The 11,759-nt window shown below is 38.2% G+C and overlaps 1 protein-coding gene and 1 long non-coding RNA gene across 3 annotated transcripts in view; one reads left to right on the top strand and one right to left on the bottom strand.

The window, feature by feature from the left end:
- LOC110094413 overlaps positions 1-11,759 on the bottom strand; it is a 36,628-nt gene that overhangs the window by 5,148 nt on the left and 19,721 nt on the right. The window lies entirely within an intron of this gene.
- On the top strand, positions 5,278-10,857 carry LOC110094414. Its single transcript, XR_002302862.2, has 3 exons — positions 5,278-5,407; positions 7,727-7,728; positions 10,841-10,857. It is a non-coding gene; the product is annotated as an uncharacterized LOC110094414 (long non-coding RNA).

Here is an 11,759-nt window from a genome sequence, read left to right as displayed (position 1 = left end):
ATCGATTTCATCTCTTTGTATGAATTTGATTGAAGATACTCCAATTACGCTGGTATGCAGAAGCCGAACATGTTAGGCTAAGAACTTTAACTGCAAAAGCTTTCAATTCAGGAACATTATCTCCAAACTGAGTCACCAACATTCTACATGAAGACAAACATAGTATTTTATGAATATTGGTTGAAATAGAAGACTTGAATATAAATATTAATATTAAAATTATAAATACTCAAGCTATAAACATACTAGGAGATCGTATTTTGTAGCATGCTTGTGCTGCTCTAAATCCAAACATTCCCTTCTTCAAATGAAAATCCTCAAATTGATCATTCACTTTGAGATAGTCTTCTTCAGAAATGAGTCTATCCATACATGCATACAAACCAATTTTCACCTCTTTGTCAACATGAAAATCCTTATCATAATGAAATTGGGGATTTATATAAAACGCAGTAGCATGTAAGTGTTGGTGTAATTGTCGATCCCAGTTTTCATCTATAATATCCCATATTTCTTTGTAGGCACTTTCTTGACCTCCCAATTCTTTTACAATGTCTTCTTTAGCCCTATTCATTGCTTCATAAATAAATCCCATAGTCGGGGCCCTGTCACCATCAACCATTCTAAGCACCTTTACTAATGGTCATGTTATCTTCAAAGCATAATTTGTACTGAGCCAAAATGAATTGTCTTTCATAACAATCTTTTTAACTTATTTTCCTTCTTGTTTTTTGGCCCATAAACTTTTATCCCACTCTTTAGAAGCAAACATTGCTTCCAATGGTTATCTTAACTCCTTGAATCTCTGCAACGTTAAATATGCAGTAGCAAATCTTGTAACAGCAGGTCTAATAATTTCCTTGTCAGTGAATTTTCTCACCAAGCTGAGTACTCAAGAATGATTGTATATAAACTTACTAACGAATTTGTCCTTTAATATGGCTGATTTATGTTGAGGCAACTGTCTCAACCTCTCAAGCATCAAGTCAATACAATGTGCAGCACAAGGAGTCCAGTAAATGTGAGGCCTCTTCTCCATTAACATTCTTCCTGCAGCTTTTTATGCACTTGCATTATTAGTAACAACTTGTACTACTAAGGCATCTCCCACTTCCTCCACAACTTCATCCAACATTTCAAACAATAATTGTGCATCCTTTACAAAGCTTGAAGCATCTACTGATTTGAAAAAAAATTATTCCATATGGATTGTTGACCAAAAAATTAATAATACTTCTATGTAGAATATCTGACCAACCATCTGACATTATTGTCACTCCTGTCTCAATCCAAGTCTTCTTAACATCATCCACAATTTTTTAAGTTGTCTTAACCTCCTCATTCAACATCCAAGTCCTCAGCTCATACATGCTTGGAAGTTATAATCCTTTTCCATAGCTTCCAACAGATCGTAACATATTGATCCACGACGGACTCCTAACAACATTAAATGGAATCCCATTTTCATAGACGAATCTGATGATATTCAAACAAACTCTGTTCCTGTGTTCTTTTGTAGTTGTAGGAGGCTGAATATCATGAGTATTTATGTTTTCCTCGTTATCAATATTTAGCATAAATCTATACATGGGCCCCCGACTGCCTCGGTAAGAAGAAACTAGATGACTACCAATACTGGAACCTTCATGCTGTGATCCATAGTAAGAAGAGTTTCCTATCATCTCTTCTATATTTCTTTGAGTGACCTCCTTTGTGGTGGCAAACTTATTTAAATAATTTGTACATTCCTTTTTCACCTCATTAGGGACTTTTGCATATGGTCCCACATTGACATAAGCGCAGGCTAGATGATCCTTCAATCTCTTGACGCCACCAGTTATGCATTTCTCACAGAAATTATATTTCATGTAAACATATCCCTTCTTTGCACCTTCGCCTGACACTTCAACTTGAGTTCCATATTTCCATGCAGGATCTTTCCTTCTTGTGCCACTAGTCATGCTAGCAATAGGACATATTTTAACAATTATTTGTACTATCAATAATAAAACAACATGAATACAAAAATATACTAGTCTGCCGGGGGTTGAAGGGGGCGCTGCCCCCTGGCGGTACCGAGCATGTACCGCTAAGTACCGAGCATGTACTTGCTCGGTACCGAGCGGTACTAGCTCAGTACCGAGCATGTACCTTGCAGTACCGAGCATGTACTGAGCAGTACCGAGCATGTACTGAGCAGTACCGAGCTTGTTCTTGCTTGGTACCGAGCATGTACTGAGCGGACGAATGAAAGAAAGCCGAATCAGGAGTTATTCAAGCTTTCGTTAATGCACGTCAAAGTCAAGGCCACAACACCGCGTACCTGCTCTTCCGACTTAACCGATGCCTGAACGTTTCCTACACTCACAACTTCGACTTTGTTTCTTTCCCTGCGTTGTCTCCTTCCGACTTCGTCTCCTACACTCATGGCTTCGTCTCCTTCCCTCACAGCTTCATCTCTTTCCCTCATGGCTTCGCCTCTAGTTCGCCTTTCAATTCTCACAGGAAGCCCTAATCCTATACTCGAATACACAAACAAAAAGCGGCTGCGTCGTATTTACATATATACCGAAGAAAAAATTTTGAGGCGGAGCCTCATACTGCCTCGAGTCGTTACGCTCTAATGCATACGCCTCGTGCGAAAAAATCGTAGGCTTTGCTAGATGATTTGAGGCGTAAGCCCCGATGCGCATGACTTCCGCCTCGACTTGAGGCGCGACTCAATGCGGACTCCTCGTCCGCTTTTTTAATGGTTGTACAAACTATAGTGCACGTGTGGGGGTACTTTGAAAGTACTTGTAGACGCCTTCTGTCCGCTTGCATAGAAGTTGCGGATCCGGTGGCGTGGCGTAGCAGCTTCTAAATAAAATTGTTCGTTGCTTCGTACAAGCAGACTGTTGTGCACTACTTGTTGTTTTCTGTATGTGGATCATAGTGCACTAACGAATCTCCTTCTTCGATCCGTAGGTGCTTGTATTTATTGTAACTCTTTGGCACTTTGCTTGTGAACATTATATTGGGTACACCATGGGTCTTTTACAGTAGTTTATAGAAGTTTGCATCTGTCACCAACCCCTTCATGCACATTGATTGGTGTTGACTATATGAGGACATTATACCCACTGCATATATGTTGTTATAATCTATAAAAGTTCTTTTCATTGTATATTGCATCATATGTGTCTTCCCTTAACTTACATGGCTTTCATCACCACGTTGTGAACAATCTGTCGAATATACGTGTATGGCTATATTTGTATAGAACCTATCACTTCTACGTCATTTCAATCGATGTTACTTATGAGTGGATTGCCAGTTCTATTTGTATTGACTTCAGGCATGCCATTATCATTCATGAATGATCACAAGTATCCCATAGTTGTTTGTAATTGTTCTTCAATGATCATTTCCTTTGTACTTGTAGGGAATGGGAATGTACGCTTGCCACGATAATAGCACAGGTGATATGAACAACCATTGTAGGCTTCTATGTTCACCATACTCATAATAGAGATGTTGCTAGATCTCTAAAATTTGGTTCATAAGCACTTCATTCCACTATCCATGGATGAATCATTTCATATATTTGAGAATCATGCATCATTTAATGCATTTGAGAATCATGACCCCATTTTACCTTTACATATTGCAAGTGGGGTTCAACATCTCATAGTTCAACTCACAGTTCTTGTTCCTTATCATTCAAGTTCCAAGTTCAAGCTTCTTATGCTTATCGCTGTTCAATCAAATAATACATAGCTTTAATCAGCATTTGCATTCTAATCAATGTGACGACCCATTGATATCTCACTTGTTGCATGAACATGCCATTGTCCTTGCCATAATCTTCTTGCATATTTTTGTGGGTTGGTGATTGATGCTATTGCAAGTCTTTGAGCTTCAATTATAGGACGAATGATTATATTACAAATTTATTATCCTTGCTTGTAACTTGATTGATTGAACATGGCAATTTGTTTTAGTCTCTCCGATGGATGTTTCTTTGAATGCTTTTGAATCACAACCTATGATTTTTTACATCATGAGTCTTCTTTTGCTTGTGAATGAGTTGTAGTTGTGCTTAGTATATCAGCCAATGTTCGCAAAACTTGCGCACTCCAACTTTCTCTTGTTTGTCACATTCATGTTGCTTGTGAGCAAAATAACAATCATGCTTATTAAGGCTTCAACATAGGTCTTTCATCCCTTTGCTGATCTTTGCTTGCATGATCAAATTTATTGATCAACATTTATGTTTTCAGCATGCTCATACATTTATTGAATTAGAGTTTGATTTTCTGCATTATTCATTTGAATTCAGGTTCTTATACATCTTATTCAAATTCAAGTCCAAGTATGGTTCAAATCCACAAGTCCAGTTCGTGTTCAAGTCCCCTGCGTCCTTGCAAGTTTAATTGCAAATCCAAATTGTTCAAGTCATGATTGTTTGAGTTTGAGTTAAGCTTCTTGCATATTTTTATTTGGGTTTAATTGTTTATTAAGTCACTTAGATCTTGTTCAAAAGTCCAAGTACAAGTCCTCCGTTGTTCTTCTGAGTTCAATCGAGTCTAGGTCCCAAATTGTACCAAGTTCTTGTCTTACAAAATTTCGGCAACCTCCCGACGTCTCCCCTTTTAGGGGAAAAACCAAGAGGCCGCCTACTCGCCACGTCAACAAAGACGTGCACGGTTAGTGTTTGTGAGACACCGCGGCGGTGATATTTTTGTTTTTTCATCCACCACGCCAACAAAAGCGTGCATGGGTTTTTTAAAAAAAGCATTTTTTTTTTGAAAAAGCGGTTTTCTTTCCCCCCGCTTGGGGGTACTTATAAATGCCCCCGCCTCGCCGTAGGTGCCGCACCGGGGTCCCATCCCACCAAGCGCAACAAAGGCGTGCATGGGCTGTTTTTCGGTCCGCCACGAACGTTGAAGTAAGGTTTTTTTTTAGGTGATTACCCGCCTCGTCGTAAGGGCCGCACTGGGGTCCCATCCCACCACGCACAACAAAGGCGTGCATGGGCAGTTTTCCGATCCACCGCTAACTTCGAGAGCGAGAATCTGAGTTTAGGGAGTTTCGTACCTTCGCAGGATTGATGACGATGGTGACGAGAAAGGACACATACAAAATTATTATTATAATCGACAATAATAATTTATCTTTATCATAACTAATAAAAATAATTTATTATTAGTATAAATGATAATTAACTGTTATTATTATTATAACTAATAATAATAATAATTTACTATTATTATAACTCATAATAATTATTATTATTTTGCCTAGCATATCGAACGCTGCGAATGATTTATAATTGCCTTGACTTTGATGCATGATTATATAATTGGTTGAGCTAGAATTTAATTCTCTTTTCAATTTTGTGTAACTCCATCCATGCATCACATCAGTTTCTGTGCCAGCAGGTTGTGGCCGAGTGACCTGATTTATTGCATATTTGGCAAATAACTCTAGCAATGGGAGAAGCTGGGTTGCAGGTTTCATTTTGATGTTGCTGGGGATTATTATGTGACCACCGTAATACCACGATGGACGACCTCTGGCTGCTGCTAATGCAGTATTGGATGAGCCTGGTTGGGAGATCTTGAGATTTTCAGGAATGAGGTTAATTTCCTCAATACAAAGAAGGGAGTAAAAGTCATCTAAGCTAGTAGGTGTTAGCTTAGTTATTATGGTTGTTTTGAAGGCTTGATATATAGGGGGCAAACCATTTAAAATGTAGAGGATTATGTCCTCAGTATCAAGGTGAGATCTAGCTATGGTGATATTGTCTACCCGGGATTTGATGGTTGAGAGGTATTGAGTCATGGAGGAGTCTCTCATGGTGACATTATGGAGCTCATTTTTGAGTTAAATCACGCGTGACTTGTTCGTTGGTTGCAACCTCTTCTCAAGAGTGTCCCAGATCTCATGGCAAGCTTTGAAGATTAAGAATATATGGTAGAATGGTGGGGGAAATGGTGGAGTATAGGGCAACAAATAGGTTTTGATCTTAGAGCTACTAGGTTGTGTATGCCGGATTGGGTACAGCCGTTCCAGTAGCTGTCATGAGAAGTTTGGGCAGGTAGGGAAGATCGCTTGTGAGTTATCCAGCAAAATGGTTTGCATAGAAGAGTTTCAGTATTTGAAGCCTCCATATAGGGTAGTTTTCACTTGTGAGCTGTATATGAGCAATGGATTTGATGTTTTCCATGAGGAACTTGAGAGGAGGGGATTGGAGTTTTGATCATTGGATCAGAATCAACTGTGGGAATGTTAGCTGTGCTGGAAGTGCTTGAGGTTGCCATGAGGTTGGAGAAGAAGAGCTTGTTAGGCTTCTTGCATCTCTGATACCATGAAAAGAAACAAAGAAAGCAGAGGAAATTGAGAAGATATTGATAAAAGAATTAAGATGTATTAAAATTGTAGTCTATAATACATAGCTACAGTAGAGTTATTTGTGTATATATAACATGAGTAAAGCTAAATCCTAATGATCTGACGGCAGAGATGATTCCACTAGTGATGAATGGTTGGATGGCTATAATGTCCTCAGTCACCACATAAACTAGCACCATGCTCCACACCCTACATATTTCTTGGCTACTCTAATGTCCATAAAGGCTATCGTTGCTACAACTTACAAACTCATAAAATTCACATATCTCGACATGTTACCTTCCATGAATCTATCTTACCATTCCCTCATCCAATTCCCCACACCATCCAAACCACGTTTGCAAACTCCAAAAAGCCATCTATGGCCTCAAACAAGCTCCCTGTCAATGGTTCTCTACCTTCTCCAACTTTCTTATCTCAAGAAATTTCCATTTCAGCAATTTTGATCCGTCCCTCATCATCTACTCATCCTCCGATACTCAAATCTATCTACTTCTCTATGTTGACAACATCTTGGTCACCAGCAATAACACCCAACATCTCTCCAAACTGCTGCTTCACCTTCAACAACATTTCCTCCTCAAAGATCTTGGCACTATCTCACTCTTTCTTAGCATACAAGTACACCGCCAACCCACTTCATATCTTCTCCACCAATCTCAATATGCATCTGATCACCTTCACAAATCTAGACTTTCAAACTGCAAACCAGCGACAACTCCACTTTCTCCAAAAACATTAAGCAAAATCGGCTGTGACCAACCATATGCCAATCCAGTCTTCTACCGCCAACTAGCTGGCTCATTACTGTATCTCACAGTCACCAGGCCTGACATAGCATTTGCTGTCAACCTTCTATGCCAACACAATCATAATCCCCAACAAAATCATTTTCAACAGATGAAAAGACACCTTTGCTACATCAAAGGAACTCTTCATATCGGTCTACCAATCAGCAAAGGCAAGCTCACATTACAATCATATTCAAACTCGAACTAGGCATCCAATCCAAATGATAGGAAGTCGACTACAAGTTTATGCTGCTTCCTAGGGAACACTCTGACCTCTTGGAGTGTTAAAAAGCAACCAACTATGGCCATATCATCTACAGAAGCCGAGTACAGAGCGCTAGCAACTACAGCTTCGGACATCGTTTGGCTTCGACGACTTCTTCAAGACTTTCAGATCATCCTATCATGTTCGACTCCTATTTACTATGACAACATTTCAACAATCTCTCCTGCCAACAACCCAGTATTCCATGCTCGCACCAAACATATAGAGATTGACTATCACTACATCCAGGACAGGAACCATTTCAAGGAAGTAGTTGTTCCACATTGATACGAAGGATCAAACTGCTGATATCCTCACCAAAGCTCTACTGCTGATTCAATTTACTCACCTACGAAACAAATTGACTCTCCAATTCTTGGATACTCAATCTGAGGGGAGCTGATAAGCAGAAGACTGATACACAGGCCGTATCACACCGCGCTAATTAGCTGTTTCCACCAACACAGCACAGCTACCACTACGGTATGACAATTGAGAGTCTTCTGCACTCATCCATTGTCATCAAATCATTAGGATTTCGTTTTACTCATGTTATATTTATACACAGATACCTTAGTGATCAACCTCTATAAAGCAAATTGGGCCCAAAGAATGTTACATAATTGTTTAGTTTATATTGACAATTGAAACAAGCTTCAAGACCTCTAGTAATTGAGTATTTGACACTTAACATTTTGTTCATCTTAGGCAATTGTAATAACTTTTTTACTCCTACGTGCATCTAATTTCAGATAATAAACTAGATAGGGAATAGTCTCTACAGATTCTCTTCCCTTCTGAAACTAATTAAAATCATTCAGTGGCATAAATAAATTTCTTAGTCTCATGACAAGTAGCAATTTCAATATTTTGTTCTATCACAAGGAATCATTTGTAAATGAGATAGAAAAGACATCCTCTATATATAGTTTAGTATTGGAGGTACAAGGACTCAACAGTGTTGCATTTTGCTCGATCATATTTACACTGTTTGATGTGTAGTCATTGAACCCTGTTGGCATTATGCTGCTTTGTAGCCATTGAAAAGTGATGACGATATATTCACTACTCTAATCATTAATAAATTAGAAGATATCACAGAATTTTTTTCTCATATGTCAGTCAAAGTTAGATTCACCCAATTAGCGAGATGCAAACAAAATGAAGACTATCTTTTATTTTGCTATTACAGTACGAAGTCAGTTATTCATCCCTACAGTGAGAAAGAAGAGAAGCAGCATCATGTTATGAATAAAGAATCACAAGTTTAGAGTAAGTTGATCTTTTTCCACACAAAATTGCTTAGCTGTGCTTGAAGACTATGACAAAAAAAGGTTTGTTTGACACTTTGACCTACAAGAATGGTTTGAAAAATCATTTGAGGCACACAACTTGAGGCACGCCTCGAGGCTTGAGCCTCATTTGTGCCAGTAAGGCTTACATTTTTTTTTAAATGAGGTGCACACCTCGAGGCTTAACGCCTCAAGGTGTTTCGAGGCAACGCCATGTTATAGTTAAGTTTTATAATTTTATTATATATTATTATTAATAATAAATATATACTTTATTCTACTATACAAAGAGAATGAACAAATTAGCTATAGATGAATGAACAAGATTGAATGGTTGTGTTATATTTAATAAAAACTTAAAAGAAAAACACTTCAAATTATAGAGACGAATAACTGATGATGAAATAAATCATTTAGTTTTTAACAATATATTTTCTAATAATGAATAGATAATAACTAAAAATAGTAAAATATTTAAAATTGAAAATGAAAGCATGCATTTGATGATGAGAAGAATGAAAATTTATATTACATTGAATCTAATGCTAATTAATTTGGGGAGTTAATATAAATGTTATAATTGAAGAATAATTCGAAGATGATAAAGAGTTAGAATTCGAGGATGATATAATTACTACATATGAGGTCTATTATGAAGAATATGAAAGAAAGAATGAGACTACAATAGATTATAATATTTATGATGTATTTAAGTTTTAAATGAGTGTTTATTTTGAATCTCATTTCAAATTTTCATTTTATAATAACATTTAATAATGAGAATTGTAGTTTATATCTTTATAATGACAAATCAAATAAATATGTGATGTTTTATTTTACTTTTGCCATTTTTTAAGAATTATTTGTAAGTTCATGTATTTTGATTTTTCTGTTTTGACGCTTACGCATCAATCCGCCTCAAGCCTTATGTCATGCCTTGCTAAGGCAAAAGGCCTTGATTCCTGATTTCACCATTTTAAACATTGCCTAAAAGAATCATAACCTTTTTGTTTATTTTCTATATTCTGATCCAACAAAAAAATCCAGCTCATATAAACAATGTCGTGCAAACTAAAACTGCTATACAAAAAATTTCTAATGCCAAATATCTTTAATAACAATGTTTTTTGGGGACAAAAATGATAAATGACAAACAATTATTTGATAAGGCATTTTCTCTGATTATTCTATTCTACTAAGAAAACATGGCTCAAAACTGTTAGTCCTCCATTATCAACAACAGATCTACACCATTCAGAAATTGGTCACAAGCAAAGCTTTAGCCACCACTTCCCAGGGTTACAATATTCTAGATAACACTTTCAGTTTTCATTATCATCAATTGAGAAGAACAAACACATTGATTATTCCCAACAACAACAAAGAAGTTCCAAGTTCCAACTTAATCCAAGTAATCTCCCCTCCATCATTAGTTACTCTATCGAATGCCTTCTTTTATTGTTTCCACAATCTTATGGAATTCAACTTCATATATGTAATATTCTACTATTCATGCAACTGAATTTTTTTCAATGATTTTTTCTATTATTCCCATCATCACAAAAGAAGAGGCTATATGATCCAACGACTGCTTAATTTTAAAAAATTAAATCAAACGCTTCAAAAAGTCTGATATCAATCTTACTATGTCAAGTAGATGTTTGTTGGTCTTGTTAATGAAATGCGAGGATTAATAGTGAATCCTTTAAATCTCCATTAGCACAACTTTAATGCTTTAACCTTGTGAGTACTTGATCATATGAATTGACAGTGGAACTCAAACATGAAATTAAAGTTGGTTATAAGAATTGCCAAGTAATAAAAATTATTGAGATAATGTGTTTTAAGAGGCTCTGTGATGCAGAGCATTTTAAGCTTAAAGTATTCCTTAGGATATCTTATGTAGTTTGTTACAAGTTGTTTCATGTTTATAGAATCTTCTAGGTTTTTCTACTTCAGTATTTATTACATATAGTTTGATGTTAGGATGAGCATTGATGAATATTATATGAATTGAAGCCTTTGAGCTTGGTTTGTCCACTTGTTCTTGGAAATCCTTCAAGCATCTTCTTCCAACGATTGTCTCCTCACATCAGTTGGTATCAGAGCCTGGAGGTTGCAAAGAACGATGGACTGCATAAGGTGGGCTGTCGACGATGATTGAAGCTGAAAAAATTGGGCGGTTGACGAAGATCGACGCCGAATAAGATGGGTGATCGACAAAGATCGATGCCGAAAGAGATGGCAAGTCGACCACGATCGACGTCGAAGGAGATGGGAGGTCGACGACGATGGACGCCAAAGAAGATGGGAGATTGATGACTATCCTCCTCTCGAACTTCCACTCTGATGGCGCGATCCGCCGTCGGAATATCCTCCGCTACAACTTCCACTCCAATGGCGAGATCCGCCGCCTGATTATCCTCCTCTTGAACTTCCGCTCAAATGGCAGAATCCCCTACCCGACCATTTAGTCCAACCCGTGGCCGCAGTCCGCGACTCGCCTTCACTCCCGTCTTCCATGCAATCCCGCCTCCAAATTGCTTCCAAACCCGTGCACGAGACCTCGCCTGCACGCGACACTATCGATCCCCATCCGCTCCCACTCAGATCCCGCAATTTCCTACCCGGCGAAACAACCACCGCTGCCACTCCACCATTGCCTCTCACTCCAAATCCAGCCAGTCTAGCGTCGTCCCTTTGCTTCCCCAACAAGCCAACACAACTTTCCACCACTGGTATCAACTTCGCCAAGGGAGAGCAATTCGCTGATTCCGCAATCGACACTCTGCATGACCACTGCCCGCCCCCTCTCAACTCCCACGATCCCATGCTCGACTCCACACTTGAAGCCACGGAGAACCCCTTTTATAAAATCGAAGACGAGAAAAATCCTGCTTCTCCGAATCATCCTCTAGCCCAAGTCCCTCTACTGCCTTTTGCTCCTATCGATGCAAGCACCAGTTCTTCCAAAGAAGTTCAGAGCTTGTTTCCCTCACAACTCCGACCAAGGCA

Source organism: Dendrobium catenatum, unplaced genomic scaffold (assembly GCF_001605985.2).
Source record: "Dendrobium catenatum unplaced genomic scaffold, ASM160598v2 original_scaffold_209636, whole genome shotgun sequence".
Taxonomy (NCBI): domain Eukaryota; kingdom Viridiplantae; phylum Streptophyta; class Magnoliopsida; order Asparagales; family Orchidaceae; genus Dendrobium; species Dendrobium catenatum.
This window is presented reverse-complemented; position numbering and strand designations above follow the sequence as displayed.